The sequence below is a fragment of the Pecten maximus genome, chromosome 3, assembly GCF_902652985.1.
Source record: "Pecten maximus chromosome 3, xPecMax1.1, whole genome shotgun sequence".
NCBI lineage: Eukaryota > Metazoa > Mollusca > Bivalvia > Pectinida > Pectinidae > Pecten > Pecten maximus.
In genome coordinates, this window is record NC_047017.1 from 44,441,062 (window position 1) to 44,456,504 (window position 15,443).

At 38.1% G+C, this 15,443-nt stretch overlaps 1 long non-coding RNA gene across 1 annotated transcript; it reads right to left on the minus strand.

Annotated features, from left to right (window-relative positions):
• Positions 1 to 3,123: 3,123 nt before the first annotated feature.
• On the minus strand, positions 3,124 to 4,305 carry LOC117324319. Its single transcript, XR_004531959.1, has 2 exons — positions 4,172 to 4,305; positions 3,124 to 3,904 (listed from the first exon to the last, which is right to left on the minus strand). It is a non-coding gene; the product is annotated as an uncharacterized LOC117324319 (long non-coding RNA).
• Positions 4,306 to 15,443: the final 11,138 nt, after the last annotated feature.

Below are 15,443 nucleotides of genomic sequence, written 5' to 3' on the forward strand. Positions count from 1 at the left end.
TACTGTGTTCTTAAGCAGAGATAGTAAGTACCACTACATTTCCCTGTGCTTCATTATACAAGGTACTTGTAAATCTGTCTGGTATAAAGGAGTACATTGCCTCGATAATTTGATTTATTTGTCCACAATATCAGACATGGCACGTGCAGGCCTTCCTTTTAATCCTTTCGTCACTTTCTGATTTTAGGTGTATTGTTGATGGTGCGTATAGGGAGGGAATTTTATCTATAAATTTATAGCTACTTAATGGCGTTGGCGTATTGGAAGACAGTTTTAAATCTAAATTTACGGGCTGATAATGGCATTGTCTATTTGTCTTTAAAAATATACAATCGGATTAAAGTAGAAAGTCCCGGGTGAGTGTAGTAAGTAACAATGTTACGTACACACCCACTCTATAGTCAGAGATGATGAATGATGTCTGATCTAGCCACTATTCACTCCTGTCTAGTAGAAAAGGAGTCGTCAGGATTGGTCTTTTTAATATCAACTTCATACAATGCATTTTTAAACTATGTTTTATTATAGAGTGTTACATTTCATAACCACCCCTATAAGCCGACGACAGTATCTACTCTAAAATATCAATTTCGTACCAAACTTTATACTGAGCTAGAAAAAATAAATAAAATGAATACACATTTTGATGTGCATATTTACATAACAGAAGTCTTCTCGTGTTACGTCATGACTAATTATTACGTTTCACTAAACTCTCGTGTTTTCCATCCACGAGTCGTAGAAGGACAAAACATTGCACTGATGAACCGTACTAAAAACTTTTAAAGCAATATATTGAATTGAGTTGATCTATCGTTTTGCTTTTACTATTCTATTTTCCAATCATACGGTTTAGTAAAGGGTAATCATCTTTTCTTGAAATATAGTTTTCTCTTAGTGACGTGGTCCATGCCTAAATTACCTATGTATGGAATCCTTTTAAAACATATCTACAAGTTTAAACAATAAAGCAATCAATATCGCATGAAGAAATAATCAAATAATCGTTTTCGGTAACTTTTAAATGAGTCTTGTACCAAATAGTTATCGAGAATTAAATATACTTACTCCTTGCATACGCTCTTTTGGAACCATTTTGTCAAATACCACAAGGACTCTTCTGAAAGTTTCCAAGTAAAAGGATAACGGAAAATACATCCAGTATGTTAGATATGATATCGTGAAGACGTACGGGACTTAATGATGTCCTCGTGGATGTATTGTTTATCAATGGATTGTACAGAAGATTCTAGAATCTTTCAATAAAATTTGAGAGTGAGGTAGATTAGTGTCAAAAAACGAATTAAACTTCATCGTACAGATGTTTCGTCCTTCTTAGACTCGTTAGTGATGTTAGGGACATACTACAGCTGTTTCGTCCTTCTTAGACTCGTCAGTGATGTTAGGGACATCGTACAGCTGTTTCGTCCTTCTTGGACTCGTCAGTGATGTAAGGGACATCGTACAGATGTTCGTCCTTCTAGAACTCGTCAGTGATGTTAGGGACATCGTACATATGTTTCGGCCTTCTAGAACTGGTCAGTGTTTTTAGGGAAGGACATCATACAGCTGGTTCGTCCTTCCAGGACTCGTCAGTGATGTTAATGACATCGTACAGATGTTTCGTCCTTCTAGAACTCGTCAGTGATGTTAGGGACATCGTACAGATGTTTGGTCCTACTGGGACTCGTCAGTGATGTTAGGGATATCGTACGGATGTTTGGTCCTTCTTGGACTCGTCAGTGATGTTAGGGACATCGTACAGATGTTTCGTCCTTCTTGGACTCGTCAGTGATGTTAGGGACATCATACAGCTGTTTCGGCCTTCTAGAACTCGTCAGTGATGTTAGGGACATCGTACAGATGTCTCGGCCTTCTAGAACTCGTCAGTGTTTTTAGGGAAGGACATCATACAGCTGGTTCGTCCTTCCAGGATTCGTCAGTGATATTATGGTCATCACACAGCTGTTTCGTCCTTCTAGGACTCGTCAGTGATGTTAGGGTCATCACATAGCTGTTTCGTCCTTTTAGGACTCGTCGGTGATGTTAGGGACATCATACAACTGTTTCGTCCTTCTAGGACTCGTCAGTGATGATAGGGTCATCACACAGCTTTCTGTCATTCTAGGACTCAACAGTGATGTTAGGGACATCACACAGTGATGCTAAGGACTTAAGTACTGATACATAGGAGGTGACTGAAAAAGCCCAAACGGAGACGAAAGAAACGTCAGAATGCTTACATTCAATAGTCTGAAACGTACGTGTATCAACTGAGTCAAAAATCGTAGCACGTGAAAATCATGATGCCCAGTTTCCATTGGCGACAAGCATTATTGAATAACTGATGACAATCATACCGATGTATTACCTATATTGCCGATTGGATCTGGAGACGTATTTCAATTTCACCTCGTCTTTGCGATAATCTGATTATATAATGAAATAAACCTCTTAGAACAAACACGCCATACATTTAAGAAATAAAAGTTCTCTGTATAGGAAGCAGTTGCCTGGTTCTCTCGGACAAAATTATGCCCCTGTATTTCTGACAGTCACTTCCGGAGGATAATTCCCGGGATAGAGATTACATCAAGATTGCATTATTTTGAATGAGTTTAATTTGTTTTAGCTTTATCTAACCCTAATTTTGTTTTAAGATGTGCTAATATATTGTGTTTTGCACAATCCTGTTAATGACACCATGCAGATGTGTTGTATCCGTCCACTGTGTGTTTCGTACACCGAGTGATTCCTAGTGTTATAATAAGCTGTAAGGAGTGATATTTGCGCCCAGAATAATGAATGGAATTTTGAACCGAGAAACGTTGTAATAACCGACTTTGGTAGGGGTTAATCGCAGTTATTATTGGTTGTATTTACATCTACAGTATATGCAATTTCTTCAATGTGCTTCGAAAGAATTTTTCAATCGCGGAGATTGAACTTGATGAAAACAAGGGAGTAATGTTCCGAGAAGTTTAGATTGATTTTCTCCTAGCGAAATAAATACTAAACGAAAAAAATATGATTATATATTACAACATCCTCGACATTAACGGTATAAAAATGGACAGTCGACGTCGTAGGTTCCGAGAAAGTAAAATGTTTTAAGACAATACAAAAATTCAAAACGAGCTTAATTTTAATGTATAAAATAAAATAAAATAAAACACATTTCCAATGGCATTCCAACAATGTTCAGTCACGATAACAGCGAGCATACAAAACGTCCTCGCTCGCCTGTGATTCACGTAAGAAAATAAAAGTTTTCAGATTCGGTTATTCCATAAAGTATTTATCTCAAGAAACACTTCAATACAAGTCAATACCAAATATCTGTTAACATAACATACACGTATGCTGCACGTGTCAGACGAGATTATGTCCTCCGGGAATATTTCCCCTTTCTACTTCAATGTATTCATGCGCAAGAATATAAACAGTTAATTCTGCTATCCCTTGGTCACAGAGTTCTGCGCATTCACAACGAGAAGTAGGCTGAGTTAAAATGTCATCCATTATTCCTTTCCAAAATCGCACTTATTTAATAATTGTGTGTGTGTGTGTTTTTTTTTGTTTTTTGTTTTTGCCATAAAAATCTTGCACTGTCCCATATGTTTGTATTGACGGTGACTTATCGTCACCTTCTTCCGTATATTGTACTACAGAAACTCGCCACTTCTCTTTCTTCGTTACAACACTGTGTGAAGAGTTCCATGCTGCTGAACTGTCGCCCACAGCCGTAACACATGGTGTTGTAGTCCTGGTCGTAAGCACACCTGCTCTCCTCGAAATGTCGGTCTATGACGAACCGGCGTCGGGCTATGACACGGCCGTTAACGCACGTGCACGTCAGGTAGAGGGTAACACTTATTACCGTTAGGAGCGCTGTGTATTTCATCTGCAATGAGATAAGAAGAAAACCAACCTTAATAACATTAAAACTGCATATATTCATATACAAAAATGCATTACGACAAGATTAAAAATATAGTCAGAGAAATACAGGGACGTAATTTAAATGGAGAAAGAATGTGAAATATTTCACCGGGAAAAGAGATAGACTAAGGATATTGAAAAGTAACCGGCGTACTAAAACCTGCAATACATACACCACAATATAACTACTATCATTGTCTAAGTCTTCTTTAAGACAAAGCTAACATACCTGTACAGATTTTTGCGAATTATTTCCAAATACTACGGTATTTCTGATATATGTATTGTCAAAACAGTAGAGATATACCAAGAACACACAATCCAGTCAGTTCTCATGAAAGTTTTAAAGTGATACAATTCCTGAATGAGTTTCATAGTAGTAACGCTTCATCTTTCCTCGACCAATCAAATACTTTTAAGTTAAGGGGCAAAGTGTCTTATTGGTTACCATAGATGAATGTAGCTTGTTATCTGGTCTGGAGATTACGCGAGGTATTTTATCTGTACAGGTATGTATGTTACCTGTCCAGGTATGTTACTATATCATACCTATACAGGTACGTTACGTCATGTGTATTATAATTAATTGTGCAGGGTTTTAACTATATCCTATACGTACAAACCGATCAGTGGGTACACTATATATTTAATAAATTAGTTAATTTTAAAGAAGTCGAACACCATCGCTACACCCGACTTATTCATAAAACAGCATAACTATTCATTAGGATTGCTCAATCTATAAGCTCGCTTTTCTTGGGATTAAAAAGATAGATGTATTTGTAATTGATAACAGTTCATGTGTTCAAAGAGGTGTTTATTCGGTTACAATATAAATGTCATGGTTCGAATTCAAACCATATCTGGAGCCTTTTTTTGTCAATTACCGTTTTCTTTTTAGAAGACATTATAATTACACAATCTAAGTAGGAATGCCGATATGTGTTTCTATTATGTCGGAGTTCCTACAAAAACTGTTTATTTCGATTCGTGGTGCTCAAGAGCTGTTGGTCATGGTTTCCGGTCACATGTTACATATCTAGAATCGTGATGAAGTGGAATGTCCGAAGTTATCACTGGACACAACCAGTGGGGTAATACTGCAGATAATACTCAGATAAAGCTACAGCATGTCTCAGCAGGGGGCAACATGGGACATCTCAAACCCACGACACATTTATAGGGTCATCCGGACTCCAGAACATTCTATGTTCGTTCCTTACAATGTTGCCTTTGTCTTGGAAGACCAGAAAGTAATGTCTGTTTCACACAGGTGCTTTAGGACGGAGCACTCAATCATCCAAGGAGTCTTTAGACTATTCATGGCAATAAGGAGGGTGTCATTGTATCATGGCAATAAGGAGGGTGTCATTGTATCATGGCAATAAGGAGGGTGTCATCGATCATGGCAATAAGGAGGGTGTTATTGTATCATGGCAATAAGGAGGGTGTTATTGTATCATGGCAATAAGGAGGGTGTCATTGTATCATGGCAATAAGGAGGGTGTTATTGTATCATGGCAATAAGGAGGGTGTCATTGTATCATGGCAATAAGGAGGGTGTCATTGTATCATGGCAATAAGGAGGGTGTCATTGTATCATGGCATTAAGGAGGGTGTCATTGTATCATGGCAATAAGGAGGGTGTTATGACAGACAGAAAGTCATATGATAGACAGGCAGTCTTATGATAGAAAGTCCTATGACAGACAGCCCTATAACAGACAGTCCTATGACAGACAGACAGTCCTATGACAGACAGCCCTATGACAGGAAGTCCTATGACAGACCGTCCTATGACAGACAGTCCTATGACAGGAAGTCCTGTGAAAGACCGTCCTATGACAGAAAACCCTATCACAAAACACATTCCCCCATTTCTAGTATTTTATCTGACTGCTTTTATAGGAAGTTGTAGGTAGACTTTTAAGTGCGCAACATCTGCTGTCGCAGAGTTGGTATAGGTAGAACAGATTCCCGCCAGAGTACGGCTTTAATGCTGAACACATCCAGTCCTTTATAACTTAAGTAGTATCAAAGTGCTGATAAATGCCGAAATGTAGTTTGTTGTACGTGTGAACTATTTCAAATTGTGCAAGTTTGTACGCTGGGGACCATTTTGGATCAACTTTTACAACACGAGATGTTTGAAGAGACAATAAAATGTCAACTTCTTTCTAATAAGATAGTAAAACTTCTCCTAAGTAGATATACAAATGGACTGAAGATACAGCAGCTGTACCAAAGGTACACTTAAGGTTGGTATTCACAGTTACAACCAATGTAACATTTTATCATAAATCTACAGATACTTAAACGTACCTTGGAATTATCTGCCTATGCTCACCAGAATGTATTCAATATGATAAGTACCAGGTAATTATTTTCTGCGAAAAATAAATCCCGCACGTACCCATGAAAATATGAGTATTCGCCTGAGAAATGACTCTGTAACACGATGATCAGGAGAACGAAAGTTTGAACTCTACACTCCATACCAATATTGTCAAAGGATGAGGATGAAGATTAGGACATGGTCGCTAGCAGATACAGGGACCATTAACGTGACATTGTCCGCTCATATTGACACGAAGGCCGATACCAAATATACCGACAGGTTGGATGATTGGGCATATTGATTAAGACCTGTACACATTGATTAAGACATGTATACTTTGATTAAGACATGTATACTTTGATTAAGACATGTACAAGTTGATTAAGACATGTATACTTTGATTAAGACCTGTACACGTTGATTAGGACCTGTACACGTTGATCACGACCTGTATAAGTTGATTAAGACCTGTAAAAGTTGATTAAGACATGAACTAGTTGATTAAGACATGTACAAGTTGATTAAGACATGTACACGTTGATTAAGACCTGTACACCTTGATTAAGACCTGTATAAGTTGATTAAGACCTGTAAAAGTTTGATTAAGACCGGTACAAGTTGATTAAGACCTGTATACTTTGATTAAGACATGTACAAGTTGATTAAGACCTGTACACGTTGATTAAGACCGGTACAAGTTGATTAAGACATGTACAAGTTGATTAAGACATGTACACGTTGATTAAGACATGTAAAAGTTGATTAAGACCGATACAAGTTGATTAAGACCTGTACACGTTGATTAAGACCTGTATACTTTGATTAAGACATGTACAAGTTGATTAAGACTGTACACGTTGATTAAGACCTGTATAAGTTGATTAAGATCTGTATACTTTGATTAAGACATATACATGTAGATTAAGACATGTACGAGTTGATTAAGACATGTACGTGTTGATTAAGACATGTACAAGTTGATTAAGATCTGTACACGTTGATTAAGACCTGTAAACGTTTATTAAGACCGGTACAATTTGATTAAGACATTTACACGTTGATTAAGACATGTACACATTGATTAAGACATGTACACATTGATTAAGACATGTACACGTTGATTAAGACATGTAAAAGTTTATTAAGACCGGTACAAGTTGATTAAGACCTGTACACGTTGATTAAGACCTGTATATTTTGATTAAGACATGTACAAGCTGATTCAGACTGTACACGTTGATTAAGACCTGTATAAGTTGATTAAGATATGTATACTTTGATTAAGACATGTACATGTTGATTCAGACATGTACACGTTGATTAAGATCGGTACACGTTGATTAAGACCTGTAAAAGTTGATTAAGACAGGTACAAGTTGATTAAGACATGTACATGTTGATTAAGACATGTACACGTTGATTAAGACATGTACGAGTTGGTTAAGACCTGTACACGTTGATTAAGACCTGTATAAGTTGATTAAGACATGTACATGTTGATTAAGACATGTACACGTTGATTAAGACATGTTCAAGTTTATTAAGACATGTACACGTTGATTAAGACCTGTATACTTTGATTAAGACATGTACATGTTGATTAAGACATGTACGAGTTGATTAAGACATGTACATGTTGATTAAGACATGTACGAGTTGATTAAGACATGTACGAGTTGATTAAGACATGTACGAGTTGATTAAGACATGTACGAGTTGATTAAGACATGTACATGTTGATTAAGACTAGGTGTTGCCGGAGGGTTTGCGTCTGCTGGTAACTTTATGCAACCAAAGGAGCAAAGTTCGTATGTTGATTAATTAAACATATTATCGAGTTGCCAAGCAACGTAAAATGGAACATAGTTTGGCAATCATTTTGTGTAATATAGCTGAAATTCAGAACATATTTGAAAGCCAAACTACATAATAAGAACTGCATCGATATCGGTGTGGCGTTTTGTTTCCGCCTTCACTTCGATCGAACCGTTCCGATTCTTCAAATAGCAATAACGATTAGCTGTGAAGTGTTTATCTGGTCGATTGTCACGGACACAAACTGACCATGATATCCGCGTGATCCAATATCTCACGTTCAAGGAGTGCACCCTCGTGTCACGACAAACAATGGCGAGTCGGCAGTTGTGTATAAGATTGAGTCTCAAGTGTAATTTAAATAACGGTAAAATGAACGTTGGAGAGGATTCGTCCAGAAAGCTCATCGCGACATACTGTCACGTGACCCTTATTTTACGGTACTCGTTGGTCTCGTTATTTCATTTAACACTATATATACCTGCGAATGATGCTGATGATCATAAATTGTTATTTTAATTTAGCTTAATAAATATTTCAAATCAATTTTGCGCTCAGAGATGATAGTACAGGTCATATAACATGTGACTTCCTGAAGGTAAATCAATGAACTTTATTAGACTCATGTATTGAATTAGATTCTGGTGTCCTGTGCTCCGCCTTGCCAACACGTAAATTGTTATTGGTTATCAGGTCCCTATGCTCCGCCTGCCTAACGCGTACATTATAATTTGTTCTGAGTTCCCTGTGCTCCGCCTGGCTAACGCGTACATTGTAATTGGTTTTCAGGTCCCTATGGTCAGCCTGGCCAAAACGTACATTGTAATTTGTTCTGAGGTCCCAGTGGCCCGCCTGGCCATCACGTATACTGTAAAAGATCATGCTGTCTCTGTGGTCCACCTAGCCAACGCGTGCATTGTATTTGGTTCTCAAGGCACTGTGGTCCGCCTGGCCAACGCGTACATTGTATTTGGTTCTCAGGGCACTGTGGTCCGCCTGGCCAACGCGTACATTGTATTTGGTTCTCAGGGCACTGTGGTCCGCCTGGCTAACACGTACATTGTTATTGGTTCTCAGGGTCCTGTGTTCGCCTGGCCAACACGTCATTTTAATTGGTTCTCAGGGCCCTGTGGTCCGCCTGGCCAACACAACCAAATGGCTCAGAGAGGATCCCAAGCCTAACTGTAGAGCTCGATGACAAGTAACAAGTAACGTACACTGTTAATGGTTCTCAGGGCCCTGTGCTCCGCCTGGTCAACACGTACATTGAGGAGACACGCCCTTCACGGACCTATTTTGGAAACGTGAGTCACACAACATATTGAGTAACCCCTGACCTAGTGGCTCCACATACACGTAACATCCGGTGGTGGAGACACCCTTCACACCTTCCTAATAGTCGTTACTGTCTATTATTCACACCTCAATTTCATTTATTCTTACATGCGACACAATATATACATACATGTATATTTATAAATTCCCAATCCTTTTGTCATTTATAGTTAGGCGCGGCCAACAATCTGAAGGCTTCTTTTTATAAAAATATACAGAAAGTAACTTAAATTTTACTAGATTGCAATTTACTTGAATGGATGCTGATAGGGACAGAGTATACCATTTAAAGAGTGCATGACAGTTCATACTATAGCAAAGAGACACTTACACCGCCTTGTTTCAAGATGCCAGTAAATGGTTTTACGTTGAATCCCGCCTGGCTGTTTTTCAATGTTTGAACCTTTGTTTCTGTACGAATTACATTAAGTTCTCTCTCTCGTGGGAAATAATCTACTCTAAGTCGTCATAGAGCTTAAATTGATAAAAAAAAAACCTACACAACAGACGGGTGAACAAAATATGATTTTAGAAGAAATCTGCAACAATGGTTTTAGAAAACATTGAAGCTCCCTTTATCAAATGTGACTTCATCAGACACCGCTTACATATATTGTATTAAGACTCGCCTCTCCTAGATAAAATGTACAATTCGGCAACTACGAATCAGATAAAATATGGCCCGGGAAATTATGTTGTGTTTTATCACATTGAATGGTGGAAATAATGTGTCGCACCTCGCAGAAATGGACGTTCTTTGGTGTGTCCTCTGGTTAGGAGGCGATCACGGAGTACCAGTCTTGTTATGTTGATGCCACATCTGAGATATATATATATATATATATATGGGGCAAAGAAGTAATTCAAACAGTGTAAACAATAAGGTTTGTTAAATTTTCGAGGCAATCCGCCCCTTTATCAAAACACAAAAAATCACAAATACAATCACATAATATATATAAGAAGTACTGGAAATACAATAAAATACAATAAGAATAATGTTTTAGTAACTGGAGAAACCACAATGAACCCTTCGGCAAACGTGGGCCGAAGGCGGATACTAGCGTGACTGCATCATGTTCAAACACTAGAACGCTATGCGACCAACGGCAGAGATATTTTGAATTCCCCCGCACGTGAAAGTATTCCGAAGAGTTCAAAGACGATTCGTCCCTAAAGACTGCTAGTGGACGACATTGCATTTATATAAAAAAATGTTGCATTATCGTCTCTACAGTGATTGATTAAATATCGTGTACAAAGTCTGAAAAACTTTAGAAAAATATGTGTTAGATCATAAGAATTATAGAGAGTGGTGTGAAAAAACTGCTACGAATATTTATCAAGACTGAAAATATAAGAAATACGAATGCCGAAGTGTCCCTACAGGACGCTACGGGAAACAGACGATTCGGACCAACTCGGACCAAGATGCTGTTGCATAATGGCGGGAGGCGACTAAATGTGAGTCTCAAGATGCTGTTGCATGATGGCGGGAGGCGACTAAATGTGAGTCTCAAAGAGCAACAATGAATAGATGCCCCTATTTCTTTGCCCCTGTGGGGCAACAATGAATAGATGCCCCTACTTCTTTGCCCCTGTGGGGCATCTATTCATTGTTGCTCTTTGAGACTCACATTTAGTCGCCTCCCGCCATCATGCAACAGCATCTTGAGACTCACATTTAGTCGCCTCCCGCCATCATGCAACAGCATCTTGGTCCGAGTTGGTCCGAATCGTCTGTTTCCCGTAGCGTCCTGTAGGGACACTTCGGCATTCGTATTTCTTATATTTTCAGTCTTGATAAATATTCGTAGCAGTTTTTTCACACCACTCTCTATAATTCTTATGATCTAACACATATTTTTCTAAAGTTTTTCAGACTTTGTACACGATATTTAATCAATCACTGTAGAGACGATAATGCAACATTTTTTTTATATAAATGCAATGTCGTCCACTAGCAGTCTTTAGGGACGAATCGTCTTTGAACTCTTCGGAATACTTTCACGTGCGGGGAATTCAAAATATCTCTGCCGTTGGTCGCATAGCGTTCTAGTGTTTGAACATGATGCAGTCACGCTAGTATCCGCCTTCGGCCCACGTTTGCCGAAGGGTTCATTGTGGTTTCTCCAGTTACTAAAACATTATTCTTATTGTATTTTATTGTATTTCCAGTACTTCTTATATATATTATGTGATTGTATTTGTGATTTTTTGTGTTTTGATAAAGGGGCGGATTGCCTCGAAAATTTAACAAACCTTATTGTTTACACTGTTTGAATTACTTCTTTGCCCCATATAATCATTACAAGTAATTCGTATCCTCCATACATTTATGTGAGGATCCAGTGTTATCTGGATTATACTGTTCATATTACTTCTTTGACCCTTATATATAGATATATATATACTGTAAAATAGATACTTAGAGGTTAGAAAACAATGAGAAAAGCATGACCTGTTTTATCGATTTTGTTGCTTCCAACTTTTGTAAAACTGCAAAACTGACCATCGAATACGGCAACCATTTACAAGAATTCCCACATTTCTCGTGTCTACGTTATTGTTGCAGTGTTTTAGCTTCTGTGTCTGTCCAAGCACCTGTGTAACCCCGATATGATGACAGGCCGCGCTAACTAAGTTATAATATATAAACAGCCAGCCCATGAAATCAAGGGAAGACACTAAATATACGTTGTATGGTACCATGTTATAAGGTATAACGTCTTGAAGACAACGTTCTAAGGCCCCGTATGGTCAGAACCACCAATCAATTAGTGATCAGTTGCTCCTGGTACAATGCTAAGAAACATCACTATAAAACCTGTTAATGTTGTTCAGTTTAAAATGCACCCTATGAATCATGTCATATACATGTTTTAATTCTCAATGCGAGGTAAAAGGTTATATTTCTGTGTATCCATGAAAATATAGACGACACAACAGAGTCAAAAGGCCAATCCATCTAGAAAAGTGATACTCAAATGAAAGATAGTGATTTAAGTAAAGCAGATTGAGAAGAGAAACGTTAGGTGCCGCAGATCAGTGTAAGAGTCCCTAAACTGAGGAAAAATATATGACGACACAGTCTGGTGACACTCGAGCAGTTGGAAGGACGCATGTCAAATATGGTACTGAACCGTCGTGGAATAAGAGGATGTGATTACCATTACTACACTTCGTCCGTCGTCTAGTCGTATTATCAAGTTAAACACGGTCACATGAATATTGCTTCCAAGAAACCTTTATTCTTTTCAAGGTTATAATGTACATGTTACACGGTAATACCAAACCTTTTCATATCTATTGAACTCGGGGCATTGCGATGATCAAATTCCCAAATCAAAAATAAAATACCAACTGAATCTCCGTAAATCTGTTTAACAGTCCATAATTGTGGAGAGAGAACCTGATTTATTGGCACCAAGGTGTTTGGCTTGTGGAAGTCTTATACAAGTCTCACGGTTTCAATTCGTAAAATCAGATGATAATTTGTGATAATTGTTATCTGTCGATGACTTTCCATTCCCAGGCGTGTCCGTTATATTGAGTTACAGCTCAGGTGACGCACGTGCGCTTGTAAACCAAAACTCCATTTCAGCCTCGCAGCGCCCATCCATCTCTTTTATCATGATCCTGTATTCTTTTATATATATGATTTTTTTTCAATTCAATGAGTATAGCGTTCGTATTTTACTTGACATTTCTTTTTTAAAGATTGACAAATCATATATATAAAGAAGTTTACTGAACATTGGAAGTATTTCGTTATGTTGTGATATGGGAATCCCAGAATTACCTTTAATTGTCAATCTGGATCTTAGCCTGACTAAATCTATGATTAGCAGGTATCTCATGTTTTTATCTCTCTTTCATTAGATGAGCCAAACTTACAGTCATTGACTTATTGATATTACTTAACATTACGTCGGCCAAGGTTTAAAAAAGACGATTGATTATACACAGAAAGCATTACTTTCAGAAAGCTTAAAAGACTTTAATTAAATGCACCAGCGTTTAAAAAAACACACCTGTAAACACAGGTGTTTCATTTAAAGTAAAAAAACAACAAAACAAAACAAACTAACAAGTGAGCTCATCAGTCAAATTACTATGCATCAAGCCTTCACTAATAGAAAGGCCAAAACATCTGTTGTTAAACTGTCATCATATGAACATTGCCATACTCTCTACAACGAATAATAGGTTTATAGACAACCTGTCTTGTAGAGAGTAGGACGGTATGATAGATTTATAGACAACCTGTCTTGTAGAGAGTAGGACGGTATGATAGGTTTATAGACAACCTGTCTTGTAGAGAGTAGGAGGACGGTATGATAGGTTTATACACAACCTGTCTTGTAGAGAGTAGGACGGTATGATAGGTTTATAGACAACCTGTCTTGTAGAGAGTAGGAGGACGGTATGATAGGTTTATAGACAACCTGTTGTAGAGAGTAGGACGGTATGATAGGTTTATAGACAACCTGTCTTGTAGAGAGTAGGAGGACGGTATGATAGGTTTATAGACAACCTGTCTTGTAGAGAGTAGGACGGTATGATAGATTTATAGACAACCTGTCTTGTAGAGAGTAGGACGGTATGATAGGTTTATAGACAACCTGTTGTAGAGAGTAGGACAGTATGATAGGTTTATAGACAACCTGTTGTAGAGAGTAGGACAGTATGATAGGTTTATAGACAACCTGTCTTGTAGAGAGTAGGACGGTATGATAGGTTTATAGACAACCTGTTGTAGAGAGTAGGACAGTATGATAGGTTTATAGACAACCCGTCTTGTAGAGAGTAGGAGGACGGTATGATAGGTTTATAGACAACCTGTTGTAGAGAGTAGGACGGTATGATAGGTTTATAGACAACCTATCTTGTAGAGAGTAGGACAGGGACAGTATGATAGGTTAATAGACAACCTGTCTTGTAGAGAGTAGGACGGTATGATAGGTTTATAGACAACCCATCTTGTAGAGAGTAGGACGGTAAGATAGGTTTATAGACAACCTGTCTTGTAGAGAGTAGGGCAGTATGATAGGTTTATAGACAACCCATCTTGTAGAGAGTAGGACAGTATGATAGATTTATAGACAACCTGTCTTGTAGAGAGTAGGAGGACGGTATGATAGGTTTATAGACAACCTGTTGTAGAGAGTAGGACGGTATGATAGGTTTATAGACAACCTGTCTTGTAGAGAGTAGGACACTATGATAGGTTTATAGACAACCTGTTGTAGAGAGTAGGACGGTATGATAGGTTTATAGACAATCTCTTGTAGAGAGTAGGACACTATGATAGGTTTATAGACAATCTGTTGTAGAGAGTAGGACAGTATGATAGGTTTATAGACAACCTGTTGTAGAGAGTAGGACGGTATGATAGGTTTATAGACAACCTGTTGTAGAGAGTAGGACGGTATGATAGGTTTATAGACAACATGTCTTGTAGAGAGTAGGGCAGTATGATAGGTTTATAGACAACCTGTTGTAGAGAGTAGGACGGTATGATAGGTTTATAGACAACCTGTCTTGTAGAGAGTAGGAGGACGGTATGATAGGTTTATAGACAACCTGTTGTAGAGAGTAGGACGGTATGATAGGTTTATAGACAACCTGTTGTAGAGAGTAGGACGGTATGATAGGTTTATAGACAACCTGTATTGTAGAGAGTAGGAGGACGGTATGATAGGTTTATAGACAACCTGTATTGTAGAGAGTAGGACGGTATGATAGGTTTATAGACAACCTGTATTGTAGAGAGTAGGAGGACAGTATGATAGGTTTATAGACAACCTGTCTTGTAGAGAGTAGGACGGTATGATAGGTTTATAGACAACCTGTCTTGTAGAGAGTAGGAGGACGGTATGATAGGTTTATAGACAACCTGTTGTAGAGAGTAGGACGGTATGATAGGTTTATAGACAACCTGTTGTAGAGAGTAGGACGGTATGATAGGTTTATAGACAACATGTCTTGTAGAGAGTAGGGCAGTATGATA